Genomic DNA, 13,876 nt, shown 5'->3' with positions numbered 1-13,876 from the left:
CAGTCTGCCTTGTCTTGTTAGCAACTGGCTTGATCTTCAGTCTTGGCAGATCCAGTTGAGAGTCTGTGAGATCTATTAGAAGGGTCTAAGGTGACTCTTTGGTATGAGAGGGTAGGCATTTCACAGCTTGCTAATGTCACCTGTGACAGTGCAGTGCTTGGGGTGTGCTCTGTCAAAGTTTGAGCTGCAGGCAGTTATGGAATCCTGGAAATGTAAAGCTGGAAGGGGCTTTAGGAGATGAACCTTTCTGTTTCCTGGCAATAGCAGGATGCCAGCCAGTAGCGATCCTGTGCCATGTTTGTTGTTATGTTGCTACTGAGCCTTTGTAGCTACTGGGACCTATGTAGCCAGAGCTGTTCCTCTTGGGGTTGTCTCTGTGACTTTCACCCACCCAGCTATGCAGATACAAAGTGTGTGGATGAAGATTGCCATTGAACCTGTCCCTCAAATGTCCCTGATTAGTCACGGCTAATCTGAAGTACTCAAGACCTGCAGAAACCTTGGGAGGAGCTTGGCCAAGTTTGCCAAGGTCCTCTGGGGTAGAGTTCAGCAGTCTGAAGAGCTTGCCTGATAACAGCAAGATAGTCATTCAAAGTGACTCACACGAGATTATCTTTAATGTCATTGAGTACTTCTTCTCATTACAGTTGGCAAGATAACCTGCTGGCTACTGTTGTAACGGGTTTTACTTTACGTGGCTGCAGTGTTGTGAGGTACAGAGAAGTGCTGGGGAGCAAGATGCCCTCTAGTGCAGTCCAGGCAGCATGGCTCCATGCTCCCATGGCTGTTGATAGTGGCATCACTGCCATACTGGGGGCAAGTGGCACAGCTGGGCGATAATCAGAGTAAGCAAAGCCTAGCAGGGACCTTTGCTTTTCAGCTGTAAGTGGTGATTTCAGCCTTAGGTTGGGTTTATGGAAAGCAGCATGAGGTTTGGTTTAGGGAAGAATAATAAAAAAAAATAGTCCTTTTGAAAAGCAATTTGTTTCTGCTTTCTGTGATTAAGGCTTCCAAATGGAGTTGGTCAGTTCTGCAGTGCGATCAACAGGACTGGAAAAAAATACCAAGTGAAGTAACACAGTGGCTGTGGTAAACATGAACTGAGGCCTTGGAAATAGCTAATGGCATACCACAAAAGAGTCTCCTTTCACCCACCACAGGCCATGCCAGCAGCAAGCACTGCCAGTGCTGGCGTCTAGCAGAGGAAAGCATCATTTGGCTCCCTTTTGGATTTCATTACTCTTCCTGCACTCCGTCCTGCTCACAGCAAAAGCCTTTCCAGTTGTAAAGAAGTGAATTAACTGCCTTCGTGTCAGTGATGGATGAGGCACTTTCTCCCCCTTCAAAAAGGCAAACCATGCTGGTGAATGCAGGCCAGCAGAGTTGAAAAGTCCAAGCAGAACAGGAGAGCCCTTGGGGTGACCCAGCTGTCAGGCAAGACACCCTGGGGATGGCTCCCACCGGTGCCCTTCAAGCTGGAACAAAAGCCACTCTCCGTGTGTTCACCGGGCCTCAAGGCTATTTTTTTCTTGTCTTTCCTGCTTTCAATGGACTTGGGCACATCCCTTAACACACAGCAGCCATTTATGTGGGGATCACGGAGCCTCAAAGGCTTTCAGAGGGTGCTTCTCCACCCTGCACAAAGGAGGTTTAGTATGCCAGTACTTGGGAGATCTCCTTTCAGGCGTCCATGGCTAATCATATTAAAGGTGACCTCGTGGGCAGCGCTCTCCATTGTTGCCATATGTTTTGTCCAGTGTTTGAGTGATGTTGCACATTGGAATGTATTCATGCATTGCCTAATTTAATCACCAGGCTTAATCCCCTCTCCTGTTCTACACCCTTAGAATTTACTGGCTCCTTTCTAGCCTCCCATGCATTGTCTGGGTCTCCTTCACAACCTTATACGGATGCTTGGAGATACTTTTATTTATTTATTTACTTTTTGAGTATGTTTAAAAAAAATTACCTCAACAACAAGCGCTGCACCCTCTCCAAAGGGTGAGTGAGCACAGTAGATGTTCTAAAGGGGCTGATCCTTTGTCCCTGTGATCTTTTTCCTCCAGCTTTTCCATAATTTAAGGATTAGGCTCATGGGTCTAAAAAACCCAAAACAAAATACTACGAATGGAAAAATGACTGAGAAAGCGGTGTGTCTCCTTTTAATATTGTTGGAATAAATAACTGATTTTAAGAACTTGACTGTCTCTGTAAAACATGGTGTTGGTTTCCTTTAAAACTTACTGCTTTGGTACAGACAACTGCAGTTCCAGGACTGACTGACAAAATTAACCCAACAGGTCTGAAAAGTGTGATTTATGCAGAACTGCTGCAAAACCAGAAAGCACTGCAAGAGCTGCCATGTTCCACAGAAGGCAGGCATTTCTAGGGAGCGGTGCTTTACGGACTCTCTTTTAAGTATGGTTTCTAAAGATTTTTCTAAGGCTTCCCTGCCCCAGCTGACTCTGCCACATAGAGGCATATGTTAAAAATAGGAAACAGAAATTCAGTTGTGTTGTGACTTGCTTTAGGAGTGGATGGGGTCAGCCCTAGCAAGGCAGTGATGAGATTTTAGGATGATACGTGATCAGGTTGCTAGTATGCTGAACTCCCAGCGGCAGGAAACCTTTTAATTTCCTTGCACTTGCTGAGACAGATTGTTAAATAAATACCTCATGCTTTGGTTCAGCTCTTAGATTCTCCTTCTCTGTGAACAGCATGCTGGTACCCACAACTCTAAACAGTGGACTGCATCCCAGATGTCTTTGAAACCTTAAACATGGCTTGTACCAATTTAACTGAATTACAGCTTTAGGTTTCCATCGCACACACAAGTTTCTTGCAGCCGAGTTCTTGCACATGAGCTTGCTGATCTTCCGTGACCGTGTGTTATGGTTTGGGTTTGATAGGAGGAAGGAGGAGTGACGTAAAAAATTGCAGATTTGTGACTGGTTTTAAAAACTGTTTTAAAATATTATGTATCTTCATCTTGAAGAAATGCAGTACTGCTTGGAAACCACAGCTACTGAACATAAACCATGTCGAGCCCCTTACATATGTTGAATAACTGTGTGGAATAGAGGATTATAAACAGACTGCTGTTAAAACGCTGGAAGGAGATCACCGACCCTACCCCCTGCACTCCAACCCAGGGATTGACAGCAATGCCATGGGCTCCAACATAACTTTGCCCTAGAAAAATACTTTACGTGTTACACCTCACCTTCTCAGAGTGAACCTTGCAAGAGCCCTTTCTGAAGCATCTACATGCATAAATGGCTTCCCCACTGGAGTGCAGCTGTGTCAGAGCCAGAGAAAGACAGCTGGCCATGGGTTAGCCTGAGGGCAGGGTGTCTGTCCCACTGCCAGTGGGCTCTGGGCTCGATGGGACAAGTCACCTGGCCCCCATCCGCTCCTTCTTCCTTCTTCTTCTGTGACAGAGGAGCTGCAAGGTCCCTACGAAAGCATGAGCAGGAGCAGGTTGCTGCCAAAGGAATTCAACCGAGCCACATCCAGCCCCTTCCTGGGGGAGCCTGGCAGTTGTGCTAACAGCAGCAGCTCTTGCTGTTCATGGGAAGGGGCAGGGATATCCTTGGAAAGCTTTGGATCTCCTGCTCATGCATCAAACAACTGTGCTTAGACATGTCTCAAGATTTGGTTAAGTAAGGGAGAGGAGGTGATGGCACAAAGCCCACATCTGCCTGGGGAGGAGGAATTCCATGGCAGGATGCTGGGTGGCATTTTATGGCCTTTTATGGTGTGGAGAAGGTGCTCTGTGGAAGGCAGGGGGCTGAGTGCCTGTGGCAGGAAGTGCTTTCCCATCCCATGCGGCTGACAGTGTCTGGTGGAGGTTTGGTGAAGGACACAGCTGAGCTGCTTGCAGTCCTGGCAGGTTGTAACAAGCTGCAAGAGAATCCAGATTGTCCCCAGAGAATGAGCAAAGCTCGAGTTAGCTGGACTTTGGGACCGCCAGGAGTTTTGTAGCAGTACCCCAAAGGATAGGGGAGAATGTCATGGCTGTCAAACTGAGATCAGTGTAGTATGATCAGGGTATTCTGCATCTTCATAGCCCCAGCTCTAGTTTAATGGCTTGCAGATATAACTAAACCTAGAAATACTGTTGTGATCTCCCTTGTTACCTGGCAGAGCTCTTATCACTTCAGCACAGGGGCTGTTCATATTTTAATAGGTTTATCTCTTGTATGGAGGGTATTACAAGCTTTCATCTGTCTTCCAGAGCAGCTCTACAGAAATCCCTCCAGGCCTGAGGCAGTACCTGGGTGCTGAATTAGTGTGTGCTCCTGGGTTCTCAGAGCTCCATTAGTGGCTTAGCAGGGGAAGCAGTTAGCATTAACAAACTTAAGAAAATAGGATTTGCTCTGTTTGATCCTCCCAACAGCAATGACAGAGACTGGGCATATTACGGGAAAACTCAAAATAGTCATAGGGAAGGCACAAATTAGGCTGATTTGTAAACTGTGTATCAGCATCCTCCAAGGTTCATGGGGGTGGAGGGAAAGTTGCACTATAGTCAGGTGCAGTAAAAGGTACCAAACCATTTTTCCTCCTGCCACGTGCACAGACACATCTACACCCACAGCTCTTACCTTGGCTTTCCTGTGACTTGAGCCATTTGAAGACAGTGCAGTGTGCCATCCTTCTTCAGGTAACCACTGCCCTGTGTTCCATCGCTGGTGTGAGGCTGGGGCAGCTCTCAGAATCCATCCAGCACTTTGTGAAGGGCTGTTTGTCCCCTTGCTTTTCATCAAATGAACGTTTACCATTGTTGGTGTTCTCATTCTTTCCATTGAAGAAACTGCCTTCGAACCACATGCTGTGTTTTCTCTGTGGTCCTATGTTCCTTAGCAGAGCTGTGCATCCATCAGTGGTGGATCTGCCTTCTCTTTGGGAGCCACTGACTTCTGCATTGCTGTTCTCTACTGACTGCAGGCTCTTACAAAACAGGAGGGGGAAGCGTGAAGCTAAACTTCAATCTGCTTAAACTGAGGGTCAGTAAGTTGAGACCTGTTTTCAGACATGACTGTCAGATGTCTGAAATAGAAGCAGGTGGGGATAATGACCCGTTACCTGTAGTACCCTCTAATTATGACATACCATGCAGTGAGTTTAGAGAGGGTTTCAACTTGGTTGTGTCACTTTTCTTCTAAAGCAGATGTGGAACACACCACTTGCTTAAGTCTTTCAGTCCTTGCATACCATTTTGAGACAGAAATGCCTTAGTGATCCCTTTCTGATCAGGCTTTGTGTTTGTTCATCAGATCAAGATGGCATATATATGGACTTCCATACCACCCAAGCGGTACAAAAGCTGGTGTTGGTCCTGTAGAGCCCATCAGGTCCTGGGTAGAACCAACCAGGAGGCTGCAGGCACTGCAGCTGCACAGAAATCCCTGTCTGTTTGGCTGCTGACACTTGTCATCTTAGGGAAAGTTTTACATCAGCTGTACCCTTAAAGTTTCTCTCCTTGCTAATAGTGAGAAATATTTCTTTTTTTTCATGGTTACTTTAACTCACTTGGTCTGTTGGCTCTAGGGTTTTCAGAGAGGTTGATGTGTTTGCTGCTTTGCCAGCCCCTGTGTACAGTGAGCTTTCTGGCTGGTCCCAGGTCTCTCTCAGTCCTGGGTGTCTGGGGCAGGTGCTACTGGTGTTGTCATGCTCCCCTTCTCTGGGCTCTGCACAAGCTATGGTGCCCATGGGCTTTGGCAGTGCAGTGTCAGCATCAGCTTTTCACATTTCTCATGCATCAGACCCTGGCCTTGTGTTTCTCTTCACACCAGTTACAGGTCCCTCTGCTGCTCCTTTGGCCTCTGGCTGTTGTCCTCTGGTCTCTCCTGGAGAATTTTAACTATGATAAGGTATGTGATGTCTGAGTGCTGCCCTCCAGCCATCAGCTTCTTCATGGAAAGGGAAACTTCCTTGCCAGCAGCTCTAATTGCTTTGAGAAGTTTCAGTCTTGCCTCCCTAGTTGTTTCTGGGGTTGTTTCAAATTCCTGATGACAATCTAGCCTCTTAAGAGCCTAGTTGATCAGCCTTCTCTCCCACATTCCTGCTTTCCCAAGTGAATTTCCTTATCTCCCACATGTGGAAGAGGCATTTGAGACTGGGCAGGATCCAACTGTTCCCCCATTTCCCGTAAAGCCTGTAGTCATCATCAGTCTTCAACATGCAAGGATTTTCTGCCACCCAAAACCTCTCATCCCTATTGAGGCTGGTAAAACCCAGCCTGTGAAGGCTTTGATACTGCAGAAGATGGAATCAGGGAAGTTGTCTTTTGTAAGAGCGCTGCCAGGGCTGGGAGAAGCACAAGAGCCTGGAGTGCTTTAGAGAGAGGCTGGGAGGCGGGCTCTGAGTGACAGAAAATGGCTAAGCAGTGAAATTTGGCATGTATCTTGTTAGTGTCAGAGTTTTTAATGTGGCATTTCCTAGGGATGTTTTGCTTTTATTTTAAAATTGATGTATGTTTAGAAAATACTTGTAACTTCAATGACAGTTCCCTAGTGGTCTAGAGCATGCAGTGCAGTGTCACAATTCATTGACTTCTGAAGAAGGTATTTTTAATCCACCAGTATAAACCCTTTGCAATTGTATAATCTGTATTTTAGTGCTGTGGTTTCCTAATGATGCATCTAGAGAATGAGCTCATCCAGTTTGTAAATTATAAAGTGAATGCAAATATTCAGCTCTTCCTTCTACATAAATCTGGATCCATTTCTTCATGGATTGTGTTCAAAACCTCCAATGCAGGCAAGTGTGAATGCTTAAAAATAAACTCATCTGCAGTTTATATTTTTGCCAAGTGGTGAAAGTTGTCTCCTGCGCCATCTTTCCCGAAAGGCTTTTCAGCTTTGACTTGCAGCAGTGAAATAAAAGCCATGGGTATGATGCCAGCTTGTCATTTTGGTGACAGGATCTGCGTGTCTTTGCAAAGGATCCAGCCATGCTTCTTTCTGGGTTTGCTGTAGAGCCCAACCACCTATAGCAGAGGTTTTGGGGGCCACTAGACAACAACAGAGCAGCCTTTGTGTGTGCTAGGGATCTTCACTCCTGTCATGGGAGGACCCCGGGGTCCTTGTTGTATCCCAGAGGAGAATTCTGAAGAGCAAGATCTGCTGCAGGCTGTGGGATCATTTAGTAATATCCTGTTTTGTCTTTGGGAGCCAGACTGGGAGCCCCTGACTAGGGAGATCAGTTTAAGAAGGAAGGAAATCTATCTGCTATCTTCCGTCTTCCCATGCCAAGGATTCACTGGATTTGCATGCATTGTATGCAGTTGTATAATGCAAGCACTAGCAGAGGAGTAACATCAGAGTAAACTATGGGTTTGTAAGTTGGAAATGTACAGTGGGAGCCGAGTAATACCCCAAATGAGTTTCAGCTCCTTTTCTTAGGCTGGATTGAGTTTTGGGTTGGCATTGTTCTTTAGCCACATGCATGGATCTTGTAGCCTGTTAACAGAGCTAGTTTGCTGGATAATGTCCTGAGAGTGAAGAGGCATAAGAGAGGTGTGCAGGTTGGGTTGTGCAGAATAACTCAAGGTGATATGTTGTATTGTTCCAAGTAAAAGAGAACCCTTCTGCACAGGAGAACTCTAAACTGGAAAGTAGAGCAAAAAATGGAGAGGAGGTCTGTCATAGTTTAACCCCAGCTGACATTAAGTTCCAAACAGCAGCTGCTCATTCCCTTTCCCCTGCTTCGGTGGGATGGGGAGGAGAATCAGAAAAAGGTAAAACCTGTGGGTTGAGGGAAGAACAGTTTAATAACTGAAGTAAAGTAAAATATTATAATAGTAATAATAGTAGTATTAGTAATAATAATAATAAATAAATAATACTAATAATGCAACATCATCTCACACCCAGAATCTCCAGGGTGTGCAGGTTAGCTGGTGGTGGAGCATGCTGGCTGCCCAGCACGTTCCTTGCTGTTTCCTTCCTGTGCCTGCTCTGCATTTCAGTTTGGGGGTGGAGATGTCTTCAGGAGTAGTGACACTGGAAGGGTAGAAGAGCAGCTGCCAGTGATGTCCCCTTCGAAGCACCCTTTCCCTGAAGAGCAGGCTTATGGGACAGCTGATTTTACCTCTCTGCTTTTGTCTGTCTCATGAGGATTAGCCGTTCTGAGGGACACAGGGCAGCAGGGACAGCTTCAGGAGCCTCCTAGAGAATTTAAACCTTCATCTGGAAAATGTGTGTTTAAGGATAAGGAGAAGGAGTTCAACTGAGGAGGCAATGGGTGAGATGGTGCCAGCTTAAGACCAGTAGCAACAGCAGTCTGTAACCAGGTGCTGAGATTGGCCAAACATTCACTATCTGGAAAGCCAAAAGAGACGGACCACCCCAACCCAGTGTGAGAGGTAACTAGTTGAGCTGGTAGAAAATTTCCTTGTCTTTCCTCTTTTTCCACTGTAGGACTTTTGGTCTCTCCTTTATTATCCCCATCCTGTCCTTACCACATGTTCTTCAGCCTCTACCCAGAGTCTTTCTCCAGCAATTTTGAAATGCAGCACTAATAGAAAACCTCGTGGAAGAAGTGCTTCGGTCTCAAGAGCAGCTTTTTTAAGTGAAAACACAGCTGTGAGGTTTGCAGCCTGCGCTTCTGTAAGGGCTCATCCAGCCAGCGCAGCCAGCACTGCTGCAGTCCTTCCAGCGCGCAGGAATTGGGAAATCCATTGTGAACAAGATTGAGTTTGATGGCCTGTGTGGAGGCAGATGGATGTATTTTTAAGGGACGAGGTGCCAGAAAACTCTGTGATTACGTTACTGGAGCATGGCTCGTTTTTTGTGGTTTTAAAAGTGAGTGTCAGGACTTCAGGGCAATTTTTTTTTTTTTCGGGTCAAACCCAAAGCTTGGTCAAGGCATAAAAATCTGCTTGATGACTAAGTTTATTCTTAAAAAGCTTTCTAGAGCTTGCTGGAGAGAGGAGCCTTTATTCCAAGACGGAGCCGATACCAGTTTTTTTTTACTTCCATGCAAATGGGGTCAAAACTGAATTAGTACTAAGGGTAGAAGAGAGCCCCTGCCTTTCAGGACACTGTTCTCAGTGTAATCTTTCAGTCCAGTCCCCTTGTTTTTGTCTTGGAGGCTTATGTTCTGCATCTCCTCCTTGCCCTGGGTGAACTCTTTCTGCTTGAATACCCCACCACATTGGTGAAATTACCTTGAAGGGTTATAACCAGGGCTGGCCGAAGCATGCCCTTATGTTGCCCCAGAATTGGGACATCTGAAATCTTTGACCTGGTTACTCAGCTGAACCGATAATACCTCTGACACAGTGCATGTGTAGAGAAAACATTTTGTCTGGTGACGGAGGTTTGCAGCTTGGAGCCAAGGCTGGAAATGGGGGGATCCAAGCCAAGCCATTTACTCAAGGGGCATGCAGAATTTGCCCAGTCAAGTCAGTATAGGTACTGGCAGCATTTCAGCAGCCAGAAGCCTGCTCCTCAGGCTCTCTCCTTGTTGGAGGTACCATACTTTATTGCATGACTGAGCCCCTAATTGCTGCAGGTCTGAAACTTTCTTTAAAATGAAGACAGCTGCTGGCTGCACTGAAGCCCAGGCAAGCCTGAAGGTCTATGACAGTATTAAGCACTGCTCCCCCTTTCTGAAAATCCTCTTGCTGCCCTTGGTGGAGGAAGGCCCAGATGTAGGCAGCTTCCCCAACACTCCCCACCAAGGCCTGTCTGCCTGAGCAAGGCACTGGATACCTTCAGGGATCAGGCAGCACGGAGCTGTTGGTGTTCTGGAGGGCAGCTGCCCTGATCCCTTCTGCTTTGGCTCTTATCTCATGTCTGTGTGTGCTGGTTGGTGTCTCCTCACTGCTGTCAGGGGGGCGTGTGGGAACCCTTTAGTGCAGATGGAGCATGTCGGTGTCGGATGGAGGAACAAGGAGGAGCAAGGAGCATCCCGCTGTCAGCCAGCTGCATCCTCTGCTGGATTTAAGGATGTAGGAAGTGGGAGGATGTCCTTCATCCGAAGAGTGGAGCCACTGCACAAACGTTATGTATGCACAGTCCTCAGTGCACAGTGACCACTGTAGGCAGGAGATGACCTTCCTCAAGGAGGTGGCAGTATGTGCCACTCCATGTGAATACATTCTTTTGCTCTGTTCACCAGTCACAGCATAGCGTACCCACACCTGCTTGGTACCTTTGGTGTGATACTGCCCTCCACGGAGGCAATGATGTCCTACCCCAGCACGTTTGAATTTCTGTGTCCTGCTCTTCTTCTGTTTGGGTGTATTGCAATTGCATCTGGTGGCAAACAAGGCTATCCGTCGCTGTATCCACACAGATCCCAATTACTCCTTTTGACAGCTCCTATTCATGCAACTCCCTGTGCCTCTGACATCTCAATTATTGATGGGGCTCGCCTGGTAGGCAGCACTCTGTTCTCAACATGGCTATGTTCCAGCTCCCTTTCCCATTGAGTTCACACACACACCATGCAGAACGTTTCTTTATGTGCAAAGCTATTGAAGTGGAAAGGGATCTTTATTAGCGTGTGAGCTCCAGGGCTACACAGCTGAAGGGGGCAGTGCAAGCCAAATCACACTGCAGTACGGCACTGGGAAATTTCCTCTCCCCCTCCTCTCCCCGAGAAGCCCAGCAGTGTCTTGTAAAATTAAATGATCTCTTACATTCAGTGGTGAAGATCCCTTGATCTGGTGAGCCTTCCTCATGGTGGGGTCACCCTGCACTTACATTTGTGTTAGAACCCCCAGTCCCCCATTGCCCCTGCAGGCATAAAATCTGGTATTTTGAAGAGCGGTGCCTTTTGTCTTGGCATTAGTTTGTTTGCCAGCTTTGTAGCAAGCCTTTGCATTCTGACAGGGAGCACTGACACACAAAAGAAGGAGCTTCAAAGCAGCATGTGGTGTTGGAGCAATGTTGTCAAATTGGTTAAGCTGTGCCAGAGACACAATTGCAAAAGTCTGCTTGTTTTGTAGGGCTTTATGTATCTGGGAGGCTCCAGATGTCTCATGACATTGCTGTAGCAGTAGTCAGATAGAAGGGATGATGAAGTGGTCGATCAGCTCCTGACATGTCTCCTGCCCCCAGCCTTGTCCTGCAACCCTCTTAAATTCAGAAGAAACCAGAGGTTTTGTGCTTAGTGAACAAAAGCAATAGGAAAAGGTGGCTGCTGGAGAAGATGAGACCAGAGAGAAGCAGCAGTGTAGGATGTGCTGGGAAAGGACACTTGAGTTTTGTTCTTTGAGCTCTGTGGCAGCAGGTGCCTCATAGATCAGCTTTGGCATGAGAGGAAAAACCTGTGGAGCAGACCTTCCAAAGCACTGAGTTGCTTGGGAGCCTAAGTGCCTCTGCAGCTGAGCATGGCTGTGCAGAAATGAGCATGTGCCTGAGGGTGGTCAGTGAAGCCTTCCTGCAGCTCCAGTGGCAGAGAGGACCCAACTGCGTGATACCAAGTGGGTGTGCACAACCTTTTCAAATTTAGTAGGAAGCTTTCAGTCTCTGCATCCCACTGTGCCTCCTGGCAGCACTCAGCTAGTCCTTCTCTGCCTGTCTTGCCTGCTCTCTTTCAGTGCTGGGTTTTGCCTGGGGGCTCTGTGCTCCCTGCAATGACCAAATGCCACCGAGTCAGTGGCTGCACAGCCAGAGTTTGGCTGTTCATTCAGGGTCTGTAGAATCTCCTGGCCTGGGTGACAATCCCAGTTCTCCTCTTTCCCTTCTGGCTGGGCCATGATGGTACATCAGCAGGGCAGATCTGCACAAGAGAGTGGTTTTGTGCACCTGCGATAGCATGGCTTGCCTTGAGCTGTGGTTGCTGTGACAGACCTTTAGTTACACATCTCTCCGTGTGACAGCCTGACCCTGACATTTCTCTGAGTAGGGTCCTCTTGTTACTGTGAGTGACAGTAGTATCCTCTTGCCTGACAGTACTGCCCCATATGGTTAAGCTGTGTGTAGTTCCTGTTACACAAGTCTTTCTGGCACTGGTGGGTAGCAGAGGCAGCTGAGACTGTCAAGCAGGGTGTGTTTTATTTGTCTGGAATACCATAAGCAGACAAAGAAGGGTTAAAATAACAGAAAGTTGAAAACCCGTTATCTTCGAAACTGTGGTCTTTCCTTTTTTGGGTAGGCAGGTTCCATGGGACCCTGTCCCCCCGATAGTGAAAAGGTCACCCTCTCATACCTGATTGCCCCACTGCTTTCCCTGGCAGCCTATCCAAACAAGGCTGTTTTCCTTCCCAGCCCTTTTCCTTCCTTCCCTTCCCTGGACTTCAGCCGGCACAGCCCCAAGTGGTGCTGGGGGCCCTGAGCCCAGGTGAGCTGTAAGCAAAGATGAGGAGTTACTGCAAGCCCAAAGCCCACATAGCTGATTGCTGCAGGCAAGAGGCTTAAGCACTCCTGAGTTTGTCCTGATCAGAATTATTGCTGAAAATGGCCAGAGTCACACTGTTACCCAAATTGTACTTTCTTTTGTGTTTCGTCTGTAGCAGTTCTTTAGTGTGGTGCCCATTTCTCAAAGCACAGGACCAGGTACAGCTGTGCCTGCTGTACTTGCTGTACCTTTCACCTCTGAGGCACTGCCTGATATTCTAGCAGGAAAACTTTGGAAAACCTGTCCCAGAAAAATGGCTTCGGGTAGTTCCTAGTTCTTCCTTCAGTTCAGCAAACCAGGGTGGCTCACTTGGGAGGACTCTGGTTATGGACCACGTATGGCCAGCAAGGTGATCACTTGTCTCCTTTGGAGAGGTTGCTTGTTTCTTGCTGACCTCCCGCTCCCATGGAGTAGTTGCCATTTGCCATCATAACATCTGGAGATGCTGGAGCAACTTCCCAGCCTCATGGATCTCAGCCAGAAGTGTCCTCAGCCCTCCTAGTCTTGCCTTAGACACCGATCTCCAAAATGGATGTGAGTAATCTGCTAAGCTGTAATAAGAGCAGAGCTTGCAGGAAGGGGGAAGTTGTGGGGAGTGTAAGAGGTTGCTGTCTGAACAGCAGTATGAATTGTGATACATGTACCATGGACACGTTACGTGCTGTTGCAGGAGTGTGTGTTTCAGAATGGCTTGCAGAGTTAGGGGCATAGAGTCAAGGGAGATCAGCTGAATTTGGCCTCAGCCTGGTACTCTGTTCTTCACTTGTATCCAAGATGGTGAATTTTTTTATGATTTCATGGTGTGCAGTTTTATTTGGGTCAGTGAGAGCACAGTGTAATATTTTGCTACCCTTTAGGGAAGAGCAGATCAGTGCATCATCTAATGATTCAGCACATGGGGTTTCTTAACATCCTACAAGAGATAGATGTTTTAATTCTGTGTTCATTCCTGAATAAGCCATTAATTTGAGTTAGCAATTTTCTTGGAGCCCAGAGGAGAGGGCTCTGTGATCAAATAAGAGTGGCTTAACACTGCTTTCTCCTCCTTTCCCTGTTTAAAAAGGTCGGACTCATCATAGCAAGCCTCCTTCAACTTTTAGCCGGTGCAGTGCACTCCCCAAATTGTTTCAAGAGTCCTGCATGATCCAGCAGTAGTTACAACCCTGCTGTTAATCATCTCTGTGACCCCTAAAAAGCTGGAGTGCTCAGCGCATAAAGACTGTAGCTACCTCTGAAGGATGCTGCCCCTCTTACCCAGCCTGCTGGCTCCTGGTCAGGGTCTGCAGCTGTTTTGCAGAGCCCAGGGGCTGCACTTCATGGCTGTGGGATTTACTGGGACACTGGTCTGGGAGCCAGCCGCCTTCCACTAGGAAATAAGAGGCTGCTTGGTGTGCAGGGCTGTGGCAGGGCCCAGCCCTGAGCTGTTTTCTAGGCAGTTCAGCATATAAAATCACTGGAGACATTTTCAGCAAAAAAGTCTCCCCACAGAACTGTTCTGGTGCTTGTTCAAAGAGGATTA

General features: G+C 47.3%; 1 protein-coding gene across 5 annotated transcripts in view; it reads left to right on the top strand.

The window, feature by feature from the left end:
* The window catches only part of DIS3L2 (DIS3 like 3'-5' exoribonuclease 2), a 201,042-nt gene that overhangs the window by 143,107 nt on the left and 44,059 nt on the right, over positions 1 to 13,876 (top strand). The gene's annotated exons all lie outside the window — the stretch shown is intronic.

This window comes from Neopsephotus bourkii, unplaced genomic scaffold (assembly GCF_033783945.1).
Source record: "Neopsephotus bourkii isolate Nb327-2 ecotype Australia unplaced genomic scaffold, CSIRO-AGI_Nbou_v1 NB_369, whole genome shotgun sequence".
Lineage (NCBI taxonomy): Eukaryota > Metazoa > Chordata > Aves > Psittaciformes > Psittacidae > Neopsephotus > Neopsephotus bourkii.
This window is presented reverse-complemented; position numbering and strand designations above follow the sequence as displayed.